Here is a 20,146-nt window from a genome sequence, read left to right as displayed (position 1 = left end):
GCTGGATCAAAAAACCTTTTCAGCCGCGTTCTCTAAAGCCCATTTTTGTCCGGAGCGGCCCGATACGGTGTCCGGCGGCCCGAGCCCGTCCCCGTCCCACAGGGGATGCACCGGGGACGTCGGACACACCGAAAAGCGAGGCGGGCTCCCACATGTCGGTGACTATTTGCATAAACCGTTGGTTCGCACCTCTTTTCTCGTCGGTCCTTCGTTCCCGCGCCTCCCACCCCACCGCCGCCGCTGGATTTCCCGGCCGGTTGGGCGTCTGATTTCTGCTGAGAGTCGGCACCGTTGTCGCGGCTGGGGCTCCCGCAGGTCGTGCCACCGCCGCTTCGCCAGCGCGTCCCAGAACGCGCCGTCAAATCCGCCCCACCTCCGCGCACAGAAGGTGCTCGACGACTTGCCAGGTAGGCGTGATTGGCCGCTGTTTGTTGCGTCGTCTGCCTCGGCGCAATTTTAACCATTGATTTTGCTTTAGCCATGGACAGCGATGATGAGATGCTTGCCCTGCTGCTGGAGGACGAGCAAGCCTTCGATGACGACCTGCGGGAGCATTTGCTGATCATCGCGTCCCTCCAGGACATGGTTGACGTTGAGGCGGAGAAGAGGAAGAGGCCGCGCCGCGGAGGATCAAGGCCGGGAAGAAGGAAGTCGAAGCCCCGGCAGAGGATGGAGGGGCATGCCATGTTGCACAACGACTACTTCGCCGATGATGCAACACATGCCGACAATTTTCAGCGCCGGTACAGGATGAGCAAAGGGCTGTTCCTGAATATCCTCCACGGCGTTCGAGAGTTCGACCCCTACTTCAAGCTCAAGCTCGACGTTGTAGGCGTTGTCGGGTTCTCGTCCATTCAGAAGTGCACCACCGCCATGAGGATGCTTGCATACGGAGCACCTGCCGATACACAGGACGACTACCTTCGCATGAGTGAGTCTACTGCCATTGAGTGCATGTACAAGTTTTGCCGAGCTGTGGTGGGAAAGTTTGGCAAATACTATTTGAGAGGGCCAACTGAGGAAGAGACTGCAAGGATCATGGCACAAAATGCTGCCAGAGGATTCCCTGGAATGCTTAGAAGTATCGATCGCATGCACTGAGCATGGAAGAACTGCCCGTTTGCTTGGCAAGATATATACAAAGGGCGTCATGGATATTGCAGTGTGGTGCTTGAAGCTGTGGCAGATTATGACCTGTGGATTTGGCATTCTTTCTTTGGCATGGCGGGATCACACAATGACATCAACGTGTTGCAGCTGTCTCCGGTGTTCAGTAGACTAGTGGAAGGGCATGCTCCACCATGCAACTATGAGATCAATGGCCACGAATATACCAAAGGCTATTATCTAGCTGATGGTATATATCCAAAATGGGCCACTTTTGTTAAAACAATCTCGAATCCATCAGGTCTGAAGAATTCCCACTTTGCTACTCGACAGGAGGCTCGCAGGAAGGATGTCGAGCGGGCATTTGGTGTGCTTCAAGCACAATTTACCATTGTCCGGTACCCTGCTCTAAGCTGGTCTCACGACCAAATGTGGGAGGTGATGCAGGCTTGTGTGATCAGGCACAACATGATCATCGAGGATGACCGCAAGAATCATGCTAGGTCACATGTTGGTCCCTATGAGTGTGAAGACCCTCTTGCGGAGGTTGATCATGAGTTGCCTGCAGATTTTACTGATTTTCTCGCCATGCACACAGAGATCCGTAACAACAATGTTCATGAACAACTTCAAGCTGATCTCGTTGAGCATTTGTGGAGGATCAAAGAAAATACCGTGGCACCTTGATCTAGCATCTAGCCATATTTATTATATTTGTTTACTTGTTTGTTGTAATTTAATTTGAAAACAATCCTCGCAAACATTTTTATTCATATGCTATATTTGATAAATGGTTCTATGTCAAAAAAGTATTTTAAATGTTTGGGGGACGCGGCTGGGGAGCGACGTCCGCCAAAGGCGGCACGAACAAAACACGTCCCCCAAATGCTCAATCCGGCACGGTTTGGGGGACGCTTTGGGGGACGCGGCTGGAGATGTTCTAATTTCCTGAAAATCTCTGGAGTTGCCGCACGCTGTGCTGCCGAACCCTTTTTAGTTCACACGGTAAAACTTCCAAATGAGGCAGCTAAGAGCATCTCCAGTCGCGTCCCCAAAGCATCCTTCAAACCGCGCCGGATTGAGTGTTTGAGGGACGTGTTTTATTCGTGCCGCATCGTCCCCCAAACACTGCCCCTAAACATTAAAAACTCCTTTTTATTTTATTTATTTTTTTTCAATAAAGAGAAGTAACATTCCACAAACTAATACATAATTGGGAACGTGGTTTACCCGAAAACATAATTTGGAACATGGTTTTCCACAAACTAATACATAGTTTGAACCATGGTGGACACAAATATAAAATTTTACAAAAAAAACTAAACCTAACTAGGTCGTGCATCGAAGGTTTCATGTGTTCGCTGCTAAGAAAAAACACTCGAGGGCACATCCAGTCACTCAAACTGGAAAATCCAGCGGGAAATGGTGCCCTTGTTGGTTCTACCGATGACGAATATCCAGAAACCTCCGTGCACGTATTCGCTGTGAAGAAACAACACTCTTTTTCAGTCGGCCTCCTCCTCGGTGTTGTCGCCGTGGTAGTCCCGGCGGCAGCGCGTCTCGTCGAAGACCTTGACGCTCATGTCCCTGTCGCCAAAGTAGGAGAACAGGAGGATGAAGCCGGCTTCGAGGCTGTGGTGACGCGCGAACTTCTCCCAGCCGATGTGGAGTTACATCTTGCAGCGCGCGTCGTAGATCACGTTGACGATCCACCAGTAGTAGCCGCACGAAGCCTCCCGCAGTTGCATCGTGCCCGGGCGGTCGTCTCCGGCGACGTACTCAGCGAAGTAGTCCGGCAGCCTCTGGATGCAGCGTGGGTCGCCCTTGAGGACGAGGACGAACTCGAACTGCACGTCCGGCTCCACGTCCATCTCCGACGATGAAGACCATGGCGTGGCAGGCGACGGCGAGCGTGCAGCTCTGCCGCGGCCACGACCACGACCACGACCACGAGCTCGGCCTCTGCCTCTCCCAGCCATGGCGTCGACTCTTGTTGAGATGGTGGCGGCTAGGGTTGGGGAGAGAGGCGCTAGGGTCTGTGTGAGAGAGGGACGGTGAGAGGCGGCCCTTTTTATAGGCCGGAGGGAGGCGGGGGAGCGGTGGCGCTCATTAACGCCGGCACGCAGAGCTAGGCGCGACGAGACGCATCGTTGCGCCTCTGCGGGAACTGCATCGTCGCTGCGCGCTAATAACTTTCGTCGCGAGGTAGGCGACGGTTAGGTTAAAATTTATTATGCCGCTGACGCGTCGGTCCCGCGTCGCTTCGCCTCGCTTTTCGTTGTGTCCGGCGTCCCTGGTTCGTCCCCTGTGGGGCGGGGATGGGCTCGGGGCGCGCCGGACAAAAAACGGGTTTGGGGGACGCGGCTGGGACGGTTTTTTGTCCGGCGCGCCCAAATAGCTTTGGGGGACGCGACTGGAGATGCTCTAATTTGTGAGATTTTCTACTTCTCCGTTTAAAAAATACCCTGTCTGGATATCTAAAATTTTATTTTGTTAGATAAAATTAGGATTAGCCAAATAAGTAAAATTATATTGTTTTGCCAAAAAAGTGCAACCGAAATCATTTTTGTGGGTGACTGGAATTTAAAAAGTTCTAAATTGACCGATACATATTCATATTTTTTCAGAACATATGTTATATTACATATAGCAATAATATCCATGATCCGATATTAGATCCATTGGGTAGGGGCTATGAAAATTATTGTCTACCACAAATATTCTTGGACGTACCTATTTAAGTTATACGTTCAATTTAAAAAAGTAGACACTTACAAATACATATATATTTATTTAGTTAATCGTCTTTGTGTCGCAAGGGGTATAAATATTCAAACATTAGAGCATCTTAGCTCCCCACATATCCACACACCGACCCCAAAGGCCCCCCAAACGGCTTTGCTGGAAGGGGGAGCCAGGCCGATCATCCTGCCCGTGTGGTGTTCGGCGTTTTGCCTTGGCATGGATTCGGGCAACGAGAAGATGTTCACCGCTCTGCTGGAGGAAGAGGCCAATATGAAGATTATCTCTTGTCTCCTAGCCATGTACGCCCGGGATTTGAAGCCGCAGCGTAGAGGCTCGAGCCTAGGGCAGCGCAAGAGCAAGCCGAGGCATAGGCTGGAGGGCTACGACATATTGTAGGTCGACTACTTTGCTCATGACCGTTGCACGATAAAGTGACATTTGGCGCTTTTTCAGGATGAAGTGGAGGTTGTTTATGAAGATTGTGTTGGCCACCAGTGAGTACGACACCTACTTCGGTTGCCATGCGTCAAGAAATCTGAGACTCAACTACTCATCACCAACTGCAGACGATCTAGTGGATCATTTGTAGATGCTTAAAGGAGGGGCCTAGTTTTATGTGTTTCAAAACTTGTTAAACTATTTTACCAGCTTCCCTTGCTGAACTTTTTAATGCAAAACTATGATTTTATATTGCCATTTATGGCTGTTTGGGAGGTCGTTTGGAGGTCATACGATCGGCAAAACGGCTCTACCGAACATCGAATGCGGGGAAGAGTCGGAGCTGACATAGAGGAGATCGTCGACCTCGACGTGCAGTTCATGGCTGGTGCGGAGCAAGTGGCGGAGGCAGATGTAGCAGTGGAGGAGGAAGAGTGTGAGGGGGATGATGACCTGGATGACTGGAGTGACGGGCCGGACCCCAAGGAGCAGTCGGCGGAGCATAAGACCATCATTCAGTCATGAGTCATTCAAGAAGCTCCAGGATGACTCTCACGCCTCGGAGGAGGAATTCATGGCCACATGGTGGCGCATCGTCGGAATCTCCGTCGAAGAGGCGCCTATTGAGGAGGGGGGTCGCCTCTTCGTGGAGGCCGAGCGGTAGAGGCTCCCTTGAGGAGGCGCTAGAATGCCCGGCGCATGATTTTGTGCTTCGGAAGGAGCAGAGGGCACGCGAGCACTAGAGGAGGAAGGGGGACGAAAGCGAAGCTGACTCGTTTTGAGGACGCGACTAAAGATGCTTTTATATTTTTATATTTTCCACTTTTTTAGTTAGTACCTTTTGCCACATACTACCTCCATTTTGAAATAAAATCCTTTTTTGAAAGCTAATTTCTAATAAAGTTTAAGTTTCGGAAGGGAGGTATATTGCTTAGCATTTTATTATTTACCACATATTAGTCTTTTTATGGAAATCACCTTTGATAGTTTCTTGTTGGAAAAGAGGGTAAAAAAAGACGTGTGTTTTTTGTCGGTCTCTAGATGGTATATTCACATCAACAAACACACTTTTTTTTAATTGTTCACCGCAGGTTTACTTAGTGAATAGTACCAATGGTTCATAACATAATGAAAGTATTAACTATCAAAGATAACTATAAAAATATCTATTATATAGGGTATGTATAATTCTCAGTCAAATGAGAATTAATTAATTCTTAGTCAAGTGACGTGCTATCTCTATAATTTTGTACTATATACGATCTTTTTACAATGCACAAACGTTATTGTCGTCTGATCGAAGATCTTAAGTTTTTATCCTGAAGAAGGGCCAAATTTTCAAAACAATAGCATAACTAAGGTCATTATCAGGTACAACCAATGAAGATCAAACTTTAGGCTTCATCCTGAAAATCGCGACTCGGTGCTCCAGAAGCACCAACAAATATATGATATTCTCCAACGTACAAGATGTTTCTCTTAGATTTTTTCCCTAGTTTTATTTAATCACCAAATATTTTTAAAGCATATACATATTAATTGTTAGAGATAGCATTAAGAAATAGTCAAATTGTGTTTTCATTCTGTATGACGTGGAGGTTGCATATGCCATTTGGATTCAAATGGACGCCGTATTGGTACTAGGGTTCCTTTGATAAAGTCATAATTTATTTTGTTGGCCCCAAACAGAATTTAGCCTGGATTTAGGTGATTAGTTCAAAATCCATGAAGGTGTGCGTTGTGACATCCACAGATCCATATGGCAGTGTTATGCATATTAAGGCTCGCCAATGTGTGACATCTACTTGGATTTAGGTGCATGACCACCCATCTATATACCTACTAATAAAGAAAGTAATGTTTCTCCCCAAAATTTTTATCTGTTTTGCAACTGTTTTTACTTTTCATCCGAATTTACAGGTAATACCACCGCTTATGTTACGAACGGTTGGCTTTGTCGTCGCATAAAACGAGCTCGCTCACGCCGGGCCTGCCACGGCCAAGTCGCGTCACCCACCGCGCAGACTACTCGAGCCCAACATCCTCTCTGCCCCAGTAAACTTCCGCATAGTCCATCTACCCTCAGACCCGGGCTCCGGCTCACCTCGCCATGCTCTGCAGCAAAATCGCTAAGGGCATCTCCAGCGGCGCGATGTAAACGGACGCTCAGCGACCGTTTTCGTCCGCTGTGACTGGAAATGCGTCTGGGGCCTGTTCCAGCGGGGCGACGCAAAGTGATCGGGCCGTCCGCGGAGACGCAAACCTGGCCTAAATATGCGCCAGCGATGCGTCTCTGCGGACGTCCGGAAACGTCCGCTCGTGTCTGGCGGACGTTTCGGCTGGCCCGCCTGGCAGCGACCCTGCGTCGATGCGTCTTCTCAAACGCGCCAGCGACTGCAAAGCTGCGTCGCTGCATCGCTTCGGCACACTGCGCCACTTTAATGGCGACGATGCCTCGGCTGCCGAGCGGCCGGCCACCTCCGCCAACCAGGTTAATGGCGACGCCACGCGTCCCGCATGCCGCCGGCCTATATAAAGGGGGCACACGTTCTTCTTCCTCATCCACTCCTCCAAAGAAACCCTAGCTAGCCGCCACAAAGCTCGACCGTAGCGCCGCCTAGGTGTTCCTGCGACGCAGCCAAGCCCGCGAGGAAGTCCATGGCCGGTCCTGGTGGCCGGCGAGGCGGTCGAGGCCGCGGCCCTGGGCGCCCCCGTGGCCGGGGCAGGGGCCGCCGTGGTGGAGCAGCTACGGCCCCACGCTCGCCGTCGCCTGCGCCCTCCTCGTCCTCGCAGGAGGAGCGCTGCTTCGAGTTCCTCCTCCGCATCGACGACGACCCACTCGCCATCAAGCGGCTACCGGACAAGTTCGCCGAGTTCGTCGACGGCGTCGAGCCGGCGCACTTGCAGCTACGGGAGGCCAGCTGCAACTTCTGCCGCTGGACCGTGGAGGTCCTGTTCGACGGGCAGGGCAAGATGTACCTGCACACGGGGTGGGACAAGTTCGCCCGTGACCTCGACCTCGAGCCCGGCTGCCAGCTCACCTTCCTCTACGAGGGGGACGGCGAGATGATCGTCAAGGTGTTCGACGACACAGCCTGCCGCAGGCACTACCACACCGACGACTCCGGCTCCGACACCGATAGTTAGAACGTCGAGTGTTCTTTCTTTGCAGCGAATCTGGCTATAGGCCAGACGAAGCCAGTAGTGAAGGTCTCTGTCTGTTCTTCCTCGGTAGAACCAACAAGGGCACCGTCTCCTCCCGCTGGATTTTCCAGTTTGGGTGATTGGGTGTGCCCTCGAATGTTCTTCCTTGGCAGCGAACATACGGAAATCAACACAACTGGCTTCTATTTTTTTTAATTTTATATTTGTGTCGACCATGGTTCAAACTATGTGTTAGTTTGTGTAAACCATGTGCCTAACTATGTGTATCATGTTTTAAAATGTTATATTTGAAACTATGTTTAAATGGAGAAGAGGGAAGAAAGGAAAAAAAATTAATTGCCCGTCGCCCCGTTGGAGCAGACCCCAGATGCAAACGGACGCGCGGACAAAAACGGTCATTTTTGCATCCGGCGATGCAAACGGACGCTCGCGGACATTAAAATGCGTCGCGCCGGTGGAGATGCCCTAACGCGCCCGGCCTCCATGGCCGACCGGCTCCGCCCCGAGATCCCCGACACGCCCCGCTTAACTGGCAAGCTCGCTCGCCAGGCTCCTCCGCAACAAGGCGCCTTGCGGACTCTTCGCCGGCGCCGCCGTCGAGCTCGCGCGGGAGGGAGAGGTGGAGGGTGACAGGGAGCGGCGACGGGGAACAGAGGAGCCGCCGGTGATCGGTGTCTGCATGCATAGCAGCAGCGCCGCGGGTGGCGGAACATGAGGGCGGAGTTCATGCGCGGCTTTGGGCAGAGCGGGTGCGGCTTGGCTCCAGAGGAAGCTGGGACATCGACGGGCAGCGGAGCTTCGGCTACAGGCGAAGCTAGCAGCGGCGGCAGCAGTGAAGCATGCGTCTGTTGTGAGCGAGTGGAGATGATAGGGTTGGGTGCGTATGTGGCCTAGCATGGGCATTGGGCTGGTTTGGCTGGACCTAGCTTAGTTGGTGGTCCAAATAGGTATGGCTACTTCCTCTGATGGGCTAGGACAAATTACACCCTCAGGTGCGTGAAATTGGACCTCGTTCGACAAGCTTAGTTAAAAATTCAGTCGAGCTATCCTCTTATTTCTTTTCATCTAAACACGTTTTTCCAAGGTAAACTCAAGCCACTGTGCTAACTAATTATGTGCCCTGCTTATTTAAAATCGGATGGCTCATCAACTCTCTATTCCAGAGTGGGTACTTGTTCCGTAGCGAAACACGAATTTTATTCTAGTACGATCCAAATTCTGTACGATATATGGAAACTGACAGCACAAAATGCATTACAAACTCATGTAAGAAAAGTCCTTACAAACTCCCAACATCAGAAAAATATTGGATATTTCTTTGCGCACGAATTACAAAGTAGCAAGCACAGGCTTCCACAACAAAACACTACGGGCATTTGTATGGTAACAACGTCTCAAAGCTTCTAGTAGCAACATCGCTTGTTACACTACTGAGGGGACACTAAAAGGTGATGATAACACTGTGGAGAACAAATCAGATAGCAATACAACATCTTCACGATGGCAACAAGAAAAAGGGCCGGGTGCTGAGGCTCCATTGTGCCCAGAATGGCTGGATCAGTTCAGTCCATCGTCGGAAGGTGGACCCGGTGGATGTTTCTCAGGTTCAGCTTCGTCCTGCAGGTAGGGCACTTCTTCTGAGCCTTGATGGAGGCCCTAATGCACTCCTTGCAGAAGATGTGGCCGCATATAGTCGATGACGCGTCCACAATTTCGTGTAAGCAGACTGGGCAAATGAACTTCGGTTCGTTTGGGACCTCCTCCACAGTTACAGGGGGTGGCGGCGACACCATGGACTGCAGTTTTTAAGTGGAGCCTTAGGGAGCTGGTACCCACTACATATGGTATTGGTAATGTTTGTATAGCGTAGAGTCCTTACCGAAATTCTATTGGTTTCAGATGTGTCTACCATTCTTATTACATAATTGTTGTTGGACACTCGCGAGCTGTGATGTGTAGGGTTCATCCCCAAAGATAAATATGTGTTCACATGCTCATTGTGAGCTTGTAGAAACAAAACAAGGCAAAAGAAACTAAGTTAGTACAAGGGAAAATATTCTGCTGGCTATTGGATTTCTAGTCTACAACTCTATTTAATGGCTACAAAAAAATTATCAAGATTAGGCACACATTCCTAAGGACATGATATAAGCACAATTTCAGTAAAACCATACGTACCTGACTGGGAGGTGCCCATGTTAGTACTCTGTGAAACCAAGTTTGCACCAATTGAAGGACCCATGTTGTATGGTACGTAAGGCATTCTAGAATTTTCACTTGCACCTTGCGTGACACCTTGTGTCAGAGTCATCGTCCCATACCCACCGAAAGATGCTATATGCCTTAATAATTGCTGGGTTTGTTCAACTAGTTGGTGCTGAGCACTCAAGATCGTGAGAGCAAACAGGAAGTGTCGCTCACTTGGTTCCTTCTTCATATTGTGGTAATCCCTCTGCTCAAACAATCACAAAATATCAATAGCTAAAATGATTATACGGAAATATTTACTTTGCTCAGAGAAAGGACTTGATTGCTTGAAAACCAAATCTAAAATATTAGAAGGAAAGAGAGCAACACCTTGTTTGGGTATCTTCTAAACAAGATTTCCTCGAGCTGCCTCACGAGATCCGGCAGGCTGGGCCACCACGTAGGATCCGTTGTTCTCCTTCCTAAATACTCAAATCTGCCAATTCAACAACAAGTACCAAATTAGAAAATTATTCTCTTACTTCATATTACCTTCAGACAAACAATTTAAATAATATGTTGGAACATAGAAGATAATTGAAGTTTCACCGTCCATTTTCTAGAATTCATATGTAATCCATAATGAACTTCATGGGAGTTATTATTAATTTCGATGGTATGTAGACCACTTATGTAATTTTTGGAATGAAATGAAGTAATAAAACTTGATACTGCTAATATTTATAGCACGTAATTAAAACCAATAACCAATGATTTAGTAGTAATGTTCATTCGATCACTCCAAACTATAATTTTTTTTAATGAACTTCTATTCATACGAATTGGAGCGCATGAAAGGAACAAGAGCTTACATCTTCTCTCGGGTATCGTGGCGCAACATCACGAACTCGTGATCAAACTCTGCAGCCAGGCCAACCACATTGTGTGTCTGCTGATGCTGCAGTGGCCTAGTGTCAGCACGGCCAATGTCACTGCCACTGACTTGATCCATCAGCTTCACTTGCTCCGGTATCTAGAGGCGTTAGGGTTCGGATGGTGGAAATGTCGGGAGGAGGAAGGAGGTGACTTGACTAATGGCGGACTCCTCGACCCAAAGTCACGAATTGTGGAGCCCTCGTGGTCCCACTTATATAGTCTAATCACCAAAGGATAAGTAGAGGCAGACTTAATTACCTCTTAATCATTAATTTTGTGAAATTAATTTCTACCAAATAAGCGTTGCAAAATTATTTTCTGCTATCGAACATTAATGTTGCACAATTACTTTCTTCCAAAAAATGTTATAAAATAAAATTTGTAACATTGTTTGGCAGAAAATAATTGTGCATCATTATTATTTGGTAGTAGCAATTAATATCACAACAATTCTTTGGTACAAATTAATTCCGCTCTTTGAAGATAATGATGTGAAATTACTTACTACCAAAAAAAGACGTGAAATTACTCCCTACCACCAAACAATATATTTGCATAATTTTTTCAGCCAAAGAATGTTGTGCAATTAATACGAAACATTGTTTGGAAGAAACTAACTTTGCAACATTATTTTTCAGCAGTAGCAAATATTTTCACAAGTTTTTTTTTGTACATATTATTCCACATCATTATCCACTTAGAGTGGAATTACTTTCTACCAAACAATTATTGTGAAATCAAATGAGGCTACCAAATAGTAATGTTGCACAATTATTTTATGCCAAACAATATCGTGAAATTAATTTTGCAACATTGTTTGTAAGAAAATAACTTTCCAACATTATTGTTTGATGGTAGAAAATGATTTAAAAACTATTGTTTGGTAGGAATTAATTCCGCAATATTGGTGACCAAGATATAATTATGTATGCCTCTACTTATCCTTCGGTGATCAGACAATATAAGTGGGGCCACGAAAGGGTCCACTTGTAGTGACGGTGTCTCGAGGAGTTCTCCATTGGTCAAGTACATCCATTACTAGCTCTTCCAATATGAAAGAGTTGCGACATTTATACAATAATTGCAGATCTCTAAACTTAACATGAACCAATTATGCATCAAACTTGTCATGTGATTTTAATTCAAACCAATCTTTAACTCCACAGGTGTTCCAAGTATAGAAATTTTGAACTTCATCTTGTCACTTAAAAATGAACAAAAATAACAAAGTGAAATTCTAGATCTAGCCGACTCACCATCTTCTCTTACGCCAGGGTGATGGTGGTGGCCAACAACGCAACTGATCGTCTATGCGAGAGGTGCAATGGCTGCCAACGATACTGGTGCGGAGCAATGGGAGGGGGCTTACTAGACCGGTAGGAATCTATTAAGAGGGTGGGCGGGGGGTGGGGGAGGGGAGGATGGAGGGGTTGGAGAGCCGAGAGGGGGCTGACCGGCTGCGGTAGACCGATAGCAAGCTCTTCAGACGGGGGGGGGGGGGGGGCGGGGGTTGGAGAGCCGATGGACTACATCGATGCGCGTTTTATACTGAAAGGGGAGGGGCGGTATGCCTTATGTTGGAGTCTCATGCGCGACGCACGTGCTCGCCAAATATATGTCTCAACGTTTGAATATTATATCTTTCTAATGATAGGTTTGACCAACCGTTTAATTCTACGACGCGAAATAACGTAGAGCCTCATGCAAATATGGCAATAGGTCAGGTTACAAACAAATTGAACAATGTAATATCCATACCCATAAAGGTGGCTGCCGCGTACCCAAGAAGATATCCATATGGATGTAATTCCCATACTAACATGTATCAATGCATGATATTCACATTTGCATCGCAAAACCAACATTTCATCATGTATACTTCAATTGTTACTTAATATACTTTGATCTTATTTTATAAAGTATCACCTATTTTAATGGAATTACACCGACAAGTCTTTGATGATGCTTGAATTATATTCAAGTAAAATGCTCATTGATGATTGTTGAAAAATGATACCTTAAGCACATTAACATGATCATCCTTGGAGTTTTCTTCATGTACCTTAACTGAAAGATCGGATATGACGACTGTAGTGGGGGTTACTAGGAGTTGAGAAAAATTCATGCAAATTAATAAACAAATGTGGAAGCTTCAAGCAGACACTTTATATTCAAAGTATGAACATGATGAGTAAAGCATAAGATTGATGACCATGGAAAAAACAGACCTACATAGATCAATCTAAGTCTTCAAACGAGTAAACATAGTAGTAAAGAAAGAACATGTTGAGAAAAATAACATAGTCAACAAGAGAAGAGTAAGTCTAGAGCCTCAAGCTGACGTACAATATTGATGGTAGTTATATCAGATAAACTGCGGTGACCCAGCGTACCACTGCATGGTGTAGTACACAAGTCGTTGACATAACACAAGTGAAACACCGTTCCACTCATATTACATCCCTCAGAGTGGTACAACAGAAACATATGTGAGTCCAAGGCATGTCTATAGAAGTACACACGAACTGTTTACATAAGATCAACACAGTCTCCTACTTTACAGTGAGGTAGAACTTCAAATAAAGCTCCAAAAGAACGAATCGTAGTCTATCTTATTGCTAACTCAAGTTTAAGAGCTACTTGGCTTGCTATAGAATTCTAGCTACTTAGGTGCTAGGATTAGGGAAAGGTTCCCTTCTATTAGTAATCTAAGTTTCCACTTTAGCTGATGCCGAAATTGGCTCCATTGACTTCTTTGCTTGGATTCTTCATCTTATTGCAATTGACTCCTTTGTCTTCGAGTTCCACGGTAGTTTCTCTTTCGATGCCTTGATCTAAGAAGGGGGTTCAAATGGGAGGGAATGAGTACGAGCGTACTCAGCAAGTTCATATTAGGAAATAGGTGTATCATGTACTAGCTACAGCCATAGACCAGAAATTCATAGGCGAATGCAAGTTTTCATAAACATTTCTTCAAAAGGTTTATTTTGTTCTGAAAACTATGCCCGTCAGTCTTCATAGGTTGAACATAACTTCGTGGAGTTCCTTTCCTGCTGTGTTCGCAGTTCCCTTCCCGGAACAGAGAGTGACAGTCACAATTTTGATACCCTCTGCAGAGGTGCGTTACTTTACCCCATAAGAGAACTTAACCTTGTTGCCAACCGAGTAGCTGGCTCGTCCACACTTCCTTGGTGTGAGGTCAGGTATAAGATCCAAGCCAATCATTGCCTTCTCCGCGACCCCGCAGACCCACCCTTTTGTAAGTCTGTCCTCCCCTATATCTATGGGTAGACCAACACAGGCACTTGTTCTCCCCTATACCATAAAGGTAGACCGATCCGAACAACTTATGTGCCCTGTCCTATACACCATAGATAGACCGATCCGGACAACCCTTACAATCCTTCATAGACCAATAATAAGTCTGCCCTCCCCTATATCTAATGGTAGACCATGAAAGACCACATGTCCCCACCTTTACCAAAGATAGACCGATCCAGACAACCCTTATTACTAGTCCGTTGGCATGCGAGAGGGAAAAGATACAGCTGACTTCCCCAGAGCCATTATAGATCTTATGGTTAACGCGATATGTACGGCGCTAGAATCACTGGACGGCATTGGTACTTAATCCTAGATGAATAGTACCCGTGCAATGGAACCTCCACCAATCAACACATACCATGGTTCCATTGCCCACCACATAGTCATATTCATAATTGTAAAATAATACTTTGCTTTTCAATGCATGAGTGATAAGTATAGTACTTTGCATATAATTTGATAAAAATAATCAAATGACATGAGCAAGCGATGAACTTGCCTTTCTTGACTGCAAGATTATGCAGGCAAAAGCTCCGATACGTGATAACTCCAAATTCTGAAATACCATCATTGTCCGATAAGGACAATGTTTAAAGAACTGGCAAAGATGCTATAATGCATAGTATGAGATGCAATCGTCCCGAGCGTAACCTAATCTCGATGATTTAAGTTTGATGAGTTGTAAAGATTTCTTTAGGGTGTGTTGCACTTTTAGAATGGTTCTCAAACAAGGTTATTATTAGGGTTGATGATATTAATAGCATAAACAAGTAAGATAATGTATTATAACAAGCATACACATAAAGGACTTGTAGTTGAACAATATGTAAAGAGCAGTTGTCCATTTTAAGTTCTACAGGACATGGTTGATGATTACTTATATTATACTTCAAAAGAATAACTTTTGAAGAACATGTTGTTTAAGAAATAATGAGTATTTCAAAGAAGGATTAGGGTTTCTAAGGTTTGATTGACATTTGTACTTCAAAAGAATAACTTTTGAAGAACAGGTTAAATAAGAATATGAACTACTATACATAGGAGCTATGGATTTCTAGGGTTTACTATTGAATTCATTTAGTTCTTTAATAGGAACTAGTTGGGTTCTTTAAGTAGAATGGGTGTATATGTAACAAGTATTGGTAGGGTTATTACTATGGTTTCCCATATACATCATATGAAAGGATGGTTATTAAGATGGTTCCATAGGTTTGCTATTAGGTTTACTATGGTTTCACATTTGCTTTACTAAATAATCTCTAATGGTTTCTAAGCTAAGTGGCTTATCATCTCCTAAGTAGGGTTTAGTGGAATAGGAGCATGTGATGTGAAATGCTACACAAGGTTGGTACTAGGGTTCATCATTATGGTTATACTAGGGTTTGATGGTTGAGGTTGATTCTAATGGTGTGGTATGGTGATTAATGGTGCTAACATGTGGTAACAAGCTAGGGTTTATACCTAGGTGGCACTAGTGGTTCCTATAGGTGTTAACCAAAAATAAAGACATAAAATGATAAGCTCATGTGAATTGGTTTTATGTTGGTGGATCATGAACATGCATTCATTGGTTACTTGTCAAGGTTCTACATGTAAAGTTGAAGTGGCTATGATCACATGGGCTAAACCCCTAGGGTTTTAGGGTTGCACAAATTTAGGGTGATCACATGAAATAATGAGATCAAGGTTTATGTTTATGTTAGAATTAGGGTTTCTAAATTATGGTACAACTCTTAAAATAATAATTGACAATAAAGATGTGGTTACTAATTACTTTGATACAAAATTAATAATGTTTTAGCATTTTATTAATTTTCACAAGAAATAATAATTAAGGTAACTCTTATCTGGGTTTAATTTAGAAATCAAGGTGTAATAATTGTTATTAGGTTTAAAGTACTTAACTTGTTAACTAAAGATGTTTAATTAAACAATTGTTGAGCTACCAAAATAATATTGGCTTTTAATATTTTCTTGAGTTATTACTATTTAAAGAAAATAAAAAATAGTAATATGCAAATTAGGGTTTATGAATTATCACTAATATTTAAGTGGATGCAATTATGATAAAGAAAATTAATCTTAACATTTTACTTAGTTACTGAATAGTTCAAATTTAATTTTGAAACTTAATTATTTATTGAATTCAATTTGTTTTTAAAACAATTAGAAAGACATAATTAATAAAGATAAAAATAAGTGAATTTTTATTTTGACACACATTTTTATTTTATATTTTATTTTAATAGAGTTTATTTTTCTGAGCATTTTGATATCTTATTTGTATTTTTCTGAGTTAATATGAATTTTATTTATTTTGGCAAAGTTTCAGTATTTTTCTGGAATTTGAATTAAATGCCAAATGCTAAAGCTACCCGAGACAGTGTCTACCCTGGTCACTGACTGGTGGACCAATGTCCACGTCAGACGCCACGTGAGCGTGGACCAGGTCAAAATAGACGACGTGTCAACGGGGCTCTCTGCCGGTGGCCAGACGTGGTGGGCGCCGGCGATTCCGATCCTCCCCAGACGATTGAGAGCCACGACTCGCCTCAGCACGCGACAGGGAACCTATTGATCCTAGCGCTGCTACCTAAAGGTCGCCGGAGCGTGTTCGACGGCGAGGCAAAGCAGCGGCGCTTGCAGGAGAACGGCACGGCGAAGCTACGGGACAAGATCGAGCAAAGCGAGCACACCGGGAGATCGAGGAGCTCACCAGGACCGTGTAGGGCTCGTCGGCGAGGCTTGGGTTGGTCCAAATCGACGACGATGACGGTGACCGACGTCGGAGAAGACGGAGTTGGCGTGTTCGCTCCAGAGTTCCTCGGCCCGATTCCTTCCATGGCTTGAGCAAGAAGAGGATGGCGATGACGATGGCGTCTACGGCGTGGCTCGGGGGTGCTCCAGACGGCGGCGAGAAGAGATAGCCGGCTCAGCTAGGGTTAGGTTTTTCCAGAAAATTGAAGAAGAAGGAGAGAAGGAAACGGGATGCCAGGCTCGTCGAGGGTATTTATAAACTCCTCATGGTCGGCGACGTCCGCGAAGTCCACGAAATCGGCCGGGACGTGGCCTGGGCACATCATGCTGTCGCTCCCCCGTGAGAGGAAGATGAAGATCGTCCTCTTCGGTCTTATCCCCACAAAGGGGTACGATGGGCTGGGCCAAGCTGGCTTCTGCGCAAGGTGGCGTGGTGATGGGTTGTGCTGTTGGGCTCGGCTGCGGGGCTGCTCGGCCTGCTGCGGTCCACCAGGTAAGTTTCCCTTTCTTTCTATATTTCTATTTTCTGTTTTTATTTTCTGATTTGAATTCAAATTTGAAATCTGTTTTGTTTTACAGGTTCTAAACTATTTGAGTGTCAATATAACTTGATAATAATACCTGCTGCATGGTTTTGTTGTTTCAACAAATATGTAATACTTAGTTCAATTGGTGTTTTAGTTATTTTATCTCAATTCCTTTTTAATTTAGGAACCAATTAAATTTAAGTGCGTTGAAATTTTATAACCTAGGCATGATGAGCACACTATATTTTTCTAGTGCTAAACATTAGTGATTATTCACATATAGTTTGATTATGGCTAGAGTTTAAAATAAGTGGTAATAAGAATGGGATTGGTGCATGATTTTATGTAGAGAATTGTTTCCAAGGGTTTAAGAAGATGGTTGGCTTAACTCTATGTTAAATAATCTTACTTAGCAAACTCTTGCTCGAATTATTTAAAATGAATCCTAAACTCATCATGATTAACTCTCTTGTTGAGGTGATACTATTTTATAAAATACTATTCATTTGGTTCACTTAGGCAAAGTATTTGGATTGCAAAGTAGAATAGGATATTGGTTTCATCCTACTCACCAAATGGTATTTAATACTAAGTATCTATGACTTGGTTTATACTTGTGATCTATGATACACAAGTTAGGACATAATATTTTATGAGGAATAAATTCTATTTGGAAGGTTTAGGGTTTTGGTGATGCTTCACTACTTGATGTATTAAATAGGCATGAGGCATGGCAGGATTCTGCTTATATTCCAAAATGATACTTGGATTGGAATTCAAATATGGTCTAGGTTTTAATAGTGATCACCCATGTGATACAAAACTAGAATTTTGGATATGGGTATAAGCTAGGGTTATGCTAAATTGGCCAGGGTTACTCCTTCTCACTTAGTTAGAATTCTTGTATTAAAGCAATGCTAGGTTTGTCTAAAGTGTTTGGATAAGCAAGGTTTAAGAACAACATCATTACTACCCTACACAAGGCATGAGGATTGGTTTGGTTAACTACTAGTTATTTACTTATTATTTCCTGAGAAGGATGAGATCCATTGATCACATACATAGGTTCAACTTATCATCTCAATTTATAAGGTAAGATCATGCATTAGACATGATCAATTCTTCCTCACTAATCTCTCTTTATTATTCCTCTCATTTCATTCATTTAGGTTTTTTAGGGTTTATGATCATCACCCAATTTGTAATGATCAAAGTATTGGTCTCATAATAATTCATTAGTGAATCATGGTTCTCTATCCAAGATCAATTATAAGTCCATATACTTGAGTATACCTCTTTAGGTTGAGCTCTTCTAAATAGTTAGGGTTCCTCTAGGGTTTATGATCATTACCAAGTTGTAATGATCACAACACTTGCCTCTATATAATTACTAGAAGAATAGGTTCTTACTTACCATCAAGCGTGAGCTAGGTCAAGTAGGGTTTAATACTTGACTTATATTTTTTGTATCATTGGTTAGTATCAACAAGTACCTCAATTGGATAAGGTTTAAATAGTAATCTAGGTTCTATTCAATGGATAGAATAAGCATATGAATGATTCTCTCCTTTCTCTAGGTTTAATGGTATGAGTTGGGAAACAAGGTTGGAATGGTCAAAGTTAATGAAGAATGAATATGAGTGTCATTGGCATGGATTCCTTATTATAGTTGAAAAGATATACCATGTGAATCATGGTAGAAATGTATTTAGTAAAAGACATGGATAAGATAAGTATAGAATAATGTCTTAATTAATTGTTTTCTTTGATTTAGGATTGAATAATTATTCATCTGTTGTTGTAAGGACTGTCATGTTGAGATCTCTTATAAGATCTTGTAGTTGATCCTTACTTAAGGTATTGTTTGTTGTCAAAACTAATTCCATTTGATCTAGCCATAGATCAAATCATCTCTACCCAAAACAAGGTTTTAAAAAATATCACAGTGAAGTTTATAGCGCTTGACTTGATGATCTACTTCAATTCCAGCAAGTCAAGTGAAACTTCAGATACTATGGTAAGTTTTATTTGAAAGCGCGAAAATTCCCCGGATTTTCTATGCATGAATGCAATGCACACTTTGGTGTTTTCTCATTTTATAGCCTCTAAACCTGGGATATTACATAAACAAAACTGAATACGTGATGAAAGTAAAACAGATGAAGAAATAAACCAATTTGTTACCAAAGATCAACTTGTTGGCACACCAGATCTCCTTCTTCGTATGGAGAGGCTATTGGTGGCAACGGAACCGCATACATATATATACCAAACGTGTTGGGACTCAAATTGCAGAGTAATGTAGCAACGGTGATTTTTTCCACACGAGTGACTCGAGGGTTTAGATCGAACTCTCAGAGAATTAAGTGGTTCTATCTTCCTATCCTCTACAAGCAACATGTAATGTGAAGAGAAATGGTTTTGTATCCCCAACTCAACCAGAGTATTTATATAGAGGATGAAAAAATAGTCCTTCTCTGAAAGTGACGGACAAGAAGAAACAAGGAAAATAGGAGAGAAACATGTCTACAAATTTACAATGTACAATTGAAGATCCAGAGGTATCTTGGAGAATGGAATTAATTTCTGAAGCCGAAGGTTCACAAGCTAAAGCAAAGCCGGTCGCCATCCTCTTGGATATATTCTTCATTAATTGATGTAGCTCACAAATTTTCTTCTCACTGGTATCATCCATGGGGTAGCGATCCATCGGTGCATCATCAACATGTGCATCATCACGTTGAGCCCCCGTGGAAGCCACGCTGCTTTTTAGCTGAGATGGGTTTCTGACACTATCGAACCTAGGATCTTGCTGCAGCTGAACATTTGTCCCTTGCTTGCCCATGTGCTGCTTTAACTACTTTACCATGTCATACATTTCCAAGTCATCCCTTTCTAACTTGTGCAACCAGTCTGTCTGATGCTTCTTTGATCTCGAACGGCTTCTATAAGTGTCATCG

This window comes from Lolium perenne, chromosome 3, assembly GCF_019359855.2.
Source record: "Lolium perenne isolate Kyuss_39 chromosome 3, Kyuss_2.0, whole genome shotgun sequence".
NCBI lineage: Eukaryota > Viridiplantae > Streptophyta > Magnoliopsida > Poales > Poaceae > Lolium > Lolium perenne.
Note: the sequence above shows the minus strand (reverse complement) of the source record.